We start from the raw sequence: 5,729 nt of genomic DNA, 5'->3' as shown, positions 1-5,729 counted from the left end.
TTGTATCAACTGGACAAACAATTAACCAAGTTTACTATTTGGAAGTGCTGAAAAGGCTGTGTGAAAAAGTTAGATGAAAACAACCTGAACTGTTCACCAACAATACATGGCTCTTGCATCATGACAATGCACCAGCTCACATGGCAATGTCTGTGAGGGAGATTTTAGCTAGTAAACAAATAGCTGTATTGGAACACCCTCCCTACTCACCTGATCTGGCCCCCAATGACTTCTTTCTTTACCGGACAATAAAGAAAATACTGAAAGGAAGACATTTGGATGACATTCAGAACATCAAGTATAATATGACGACAGCTCTGCTGCTACACTTAATTTCAATGGTTGTGATTGACTTATCAAGAGTTTCCATTTCTTCTTGAGTCATTGTGGCATTTTCGTATGTTTTCAGAAAGTTATTCATTTCATTTAAATTTTTAAATGTAGGTGTGTAATGTTTTTAATAATGTTCTCTTATGTTTTAAAGCTTGATATGCTGTATGTAATTATGTCCCATTTATTCATATCAATATTTATATTCATACCTTTGTTTTCCTTTTCTCCCACTTCATCATTGTTGTTAAGGATTTGTGTATTTTTTAAAAAAAATTCAAAGTAAGAGCTTTGGAGTTTACTGATGTGCTCTATTGTTTCTTAGATTCTTATTATTTCTTCTCTCTAGGTCACTTAAGTTTGCCCTTTTCGTATTCTTCGTTACTACACTTGATCTTAGCCAAAAGGCCGAGAAGCGATATATTCTTCGTTAACAGAGTTAAATGCTTAAGTGATTCATTTACCCTCAGTCATTTTAGAAGATATGTTAAGCTTACATTGTCATTCATTTCTAAGTACTTTATAATTTTCATTTCCTTTTTAACCCCATAAGTTAAGTAGGAATTCATTTCTAAGTATACAAATACATGTTTTGTTCAAAGTGTACTTTTTGTTATTTAGGATTAAGTTGATTTTTGGAAAGAAGATGTAACTTGCATGCTATTGATTCTTTGAAAAATTTTAGCTTTTTTTTTGTGACTGAATAGGTGTTCAGTGCCTTTGGATGTTCTATGCATATTCTTTATCTGTCACTTGCAGATATATGCACACATACATATCTATCACATTAAGTTTGCTAAGTTTTTAACTTTATTTTTCAAATACACATACTATAAAATTGATTTTTTTTTCTTTTGGTATTCAATAATATGATTTTAAACAATGGATAGATTGCCCGTCCTGGTGCTGCCTGCACCATTCCTGTTCCCAGTCTGAGGCCTAGCTCCCTTTACCTGTGTCTATCACTGCGTGCGGGAACTCCGCCAGCATGTCAGACAAACTGCCCTAGAAAGTCGCTGACATCAGCCTGGCCTCCTGGGGATGCAAGGCCCTGGACATCATGGAGAATGAGATGCCAAGCCTGATGGGCATGCAGGAGATGTACCTGGCCTCCAAGCCACTGAAGGGTGGCCGCATCGCCAGCTACCTGCACCTGACCATCAAGAGATGACTGCACATCTCCTCATGGAGACCCTCAGAGCCATGGCTGCTGAGGTGTAGTGGTCCAGCGGCAACATCTTCTTCACCCTGGACCATGCAGCGCTGTCACTGCCAAAGCCGGTATTCTAGTGTCTGCCTGGAAGGGTGAAAGAGATGAGGACTACGTGTGGTGCACTGAGCAGACACTGTATTTCAGGGATGATTCTAGAGGAGGGCGGTGACCTCACCAACCTCATCCACACCAAGTACCCACAACTCCTGTCAGGCATCGGAGGCATCGCTAAGGAGACTATGACAGGGGTCCACGTTCTATAGAAGATGATGACCAGTAGGATCCTGAAGGTGCCGGCCATCAATGTCAATGACTCTGTCACCAAGAGCAAGTTTGACAACCTCTATGGCTGCTGGGAGTCCCTCATAGATGGCATCAAGCAGGACACAGACATGATGATTGCGGGCAAGGTGGCAGTGATAGCAGACTATGGTGACGTGGACAAGGGCCATGCCCAGAACCTGAGGAGTTTCAAGGTCTGAGTCATCATCACCAAGATTGACCCCATCAACAGTCTGCAGGCCGCCATGGAGGGCTATGATGTGACCACCATGGACGAGGCCGGTCAGGAGGACGACATCTTTGTCACCACCATGGGCTGTATCGACATTAACCTCTGCGAGCACTTTGAATAGATGAAGGATATGCTATTGTGTGTAATGTTGGACACTTTGATATAGAGATTGATGTCAGGTGGTTGCATGGGAACGTGGTGGAGAAGGTGAACATCAAGCTTCAGGTGGAACACTACTGACTGAAGAATGGGCACTGCATCATCCTGCTGGCTGATGGCTGGCTGGTCAACCTGGGCTGTGTGGGTCACCCCAGCTTTGTAATGAGCAGCTCCTTCACCAACCAGGTGCTGGCGCACATTGAACTGTGGATCCATCTGGACAAGTACCCCATCGGGGTCTGCTTCCTGCCCAGGAAGCTGGACGAAGCAGTAGCTGAAACCAACCTGGGCAAGCTGAACATGAAGCTCACCAAAATGACTGAGAAGCAGGCCCCGTACTTGGGCATGTCCCATGATGGCCCCTTCAAGCCAGGCTTAACCCTTTTTGATTTCCAGCTGCTGTCCTTGCTCAGGTCCCATCTCTCCTCTTCAAGAGCAAATGGTACCAACTTTGAGAATGCCAACTTTGAGAATGATTTGTTAATGTCCTCCAGTGGCTCCCTGGGGCTGGTTATTCAGTCCTTGGCTTGCTTCCACTGCATCTCTCATAGTATTCCAACTGTGCCAGGGGGATTGAGAAGCCCTCTCCTCAAGCCCTGGTCATAGTGGAGGTACATGGGAGATACCAACAGGGAACCATAAGCTCAGGGTTTTGGAACTGCTCACTCAGTCAGTTCTTTCTTAGACTGGAAGTTGGCAGTGGTAGTCACAAAGCCCATGAACTTTACCATCTAGGTTCTCACCTGGCCTATGTATGTTATACCTATGTTCTTGGTTTATAGGTTCATTGGCTCTTCAGCTCATGACAGAGAAGAAGGAGCTATATCCATGGGCGGGGAGGAATTGTTGGAGTTTGAATGCTCCTGAGAGCCTGGCTTAGTGCTGGGCATTCTCTTAAACCTCACAACAACAGAGGTTATAGAATATGGTATTAGGGGACAGCCAAGGAAGGATAAGAAAAGTGACAGCCAGAGGTTGAGAGGGGCCAGAGAATCTTAAAAGCAGGCATATATCTGCCACCACTTTGTAACATGGTGGTTCCTGTCACAACCATGGATCAGAAAGATTAATTTGGTTTAAAATGTTTATATAACGCTTATAGTGTTAAAAGAGAGCAAGAGGGTAGGTAAATAAAAATTTTGGTGCTTAAAAATATATATAGATTTGCATAGCCACCACCATAATCAGGATTCAGAATAGTTATATCACTCTAAAAATCTCCTTTGCAGTTAGATCTTCTCCAAATCTGTAACTCCTGGTAACCATTACTCTTTTTGTTACTATAGTCTTTTCTTTTGAGAATGTCACATAAATGGAATTATACGATATGTAACCTTTTGATATTGGCTTATTTCATTCAATGTGATGTCTTTGAGATGTGTCTAAGCTGTTAAATATATCAACAGTTTGTTCTTTTTTTAAGTAATAATACTATAGTAGGGTTATCCATTAACTTACTAAAGGATATTTGAGTTGTTTCTAGTTTTTAGTGATTATGAATACTGCTGCTATAAATATTCATACACTGTTATTATTTCTCTAGGTGAAATACTCTGGAGTGGATAGCAGGATCATGCAATAAGTATATGTTGAACTTTAACTAAACTGTTTTTCTAGAGTCATATACTATATTGCATCCCCACCAGCAACATATGACAGTTGACAGTTTTTTCACATTCTTTCCAGCTATTGTTGTTGTCAGTATTTTTCATGTCAGCCTTCCTAATAGGTGGGCAGTGCTATCTCACAATGGCATTAATTGCCATTTCTCTAACAGTTATTGATTGACACCTTTTCCTGTGGTTTCTTGAGGTTTGAATATATCCCTTGGTGAAGGGTCTATTTAAGACTTTTACCCAGATTTTATTTTATTTATTTTGCTTACTGTCAAATTTTCAGAGTTCTTTCTGTATTTTGTATACAAATCCTTTTTGCATATGAGACTTGCAAATATAGAGGGTGTCAAAAAATGTATACACATTTTAAGAAAGGAAAACAACTGTATTAAAATTGTCATACCAATATATACCTGTAACAGAAGATGAATACAAGTCATGTGTATACATTTTTTTGGCACCCCTGGTATTTTCTACTAGTCTTTAATTTGTTTTGTCATTCTCATATTAGTGTTTTTAATTTTTTTCCAAAGCAGAAGCTTTAAATGTAATGAAATCCATTTTATCTATTGTTTTTCTTCAAGGAGTATGCTTTTGGTGTCTTGTTTAAGAACTTTTGTCTATGCCTAAGTCATGAAAATTTTCTCCTTAATGCCTCTTTTACAGACTTTAACAATTTCTCTCTATCCTGCATGCTGAATGCTGTTCTCAGTACTTTTTTCCAAACCACTGACCTGCTCATCTACTATGCCTAGTCTAGTCTACAGTTATTACATCAGCTGCATTTTTATTTAAATGACAATATTTTTCATTTCCAAACTTATTAATTGGTTCTTTTTCCTATACCTCAGACCTTATTTTCTTCTGTCCATTTGCTTTCCCAATATTTTTAAAAAGAAATGGTATGTTGTCATTATCTTTTGAACATCTTCAGCATACTAAAAGCAGACTAACAGCAGAGTAAGAAATAATGTGTTTGTCAAATGGTAAAATGCATTTAATCTGGGATGAATGTTTTGGTAATATTAGTGCTGGCTGGCATTCCACTGTTTGAATTTTTAATTTGGTTTTGGAATTTTATTTGTATGTCCATTTTAAGTGGAAATTTTCAGTTTGTTTGTTTAAGATCTGTTTTGTGTTGTACAAAAAGTTTGTGGTTATCTGTGTGCATTTATACCCTAAGTTCCTTGCCCCATCTTATAGGTATTTGAACGCTTTGGTTTGCAGGGGTGTTAGTTACGTTGGAATCTACTCACAGATCCAAAGTTCAGCTCTTTTTAGTTCAAAGTCATGAAGCTATTCCTTTCTCCTACCTTCCTAATCCTATAGATGTTAGCAAAAGAAAAATTCCTTGAAGCAATTTGGGAATTGATTTTTTTAAACTCTCTGTGAAGAAGGAAATACCAGCACAGCCCTAGCTTCCAGCACTAAGAAAGGACCCAGGCCCAATCCTAGTCCCTTTTATACCAAGGTAGCCAAGCTCCAGGACAGCATAATTTGTTTCGGTCAACAGAACAGCAGGTCTGAAGGGACATTTGGCTAATAGCTTTATATTTTTATTCTCATGAGTTCTCTTTCTGTAAATTCATTACCATTTCCTATATATGGAGTTGAGGAGGACTGGCAAAGAGTGAACTTGAAGAGCCATTATGAATGAAAATAGTTTGTTCCATCCACACACCCTTATTAGAGTTTGAAATGAAAACTTGGTTTGAAGGGATGTTTCACCAGTGACTGCTCACTGGGACATCCTGTTCAGATGTTCTGGAACAATGTCCTCTGACCACCACACAGAATATTGAACCATCTTGAATACTGCCGGTATCAGTTCCTGCCTTACTTCCTTTGTTGGAAAACAAAGCCACTTGCTTTCCTTCCCAAGATCTCCTGTTCCTGA

General features: G+C 39.6%; 1 pseudogene; it reads left to right on the top strand.

Moving 5' to 3' along the window:
* Window positions 1–1,331: 1,331 nt before the first annotated feature.
* On the top strand, window positions 1,332–2,822 carry LOC109452094 (adenosylhomocysteinase; annotated as a pseudogene).
* Window positions 2,823–5,729: the final 2,907 nt, after the last annotated feature.

Source organism: Rhinolophus sinicus, linkage group LG09 (genome assembly GCF_036562045.2).
Source record: "Rhinolophus sinicus isolate RSC01 linkage group LG09, ASM3656204v1, whole genome shotgun sequence".
Lineage (NCBI taxonomy): Eukaryota > Metazoa > Chordata > Mammalia > Chiroptera > Rhinolophidae > Rhinolophus > Rhinolophus sinicus.
The sequence above is the reverse complement of the archived record's forward strand: the minus strand, read 5'-3'. Positions and strand labels throughout refer to the sequence as shown.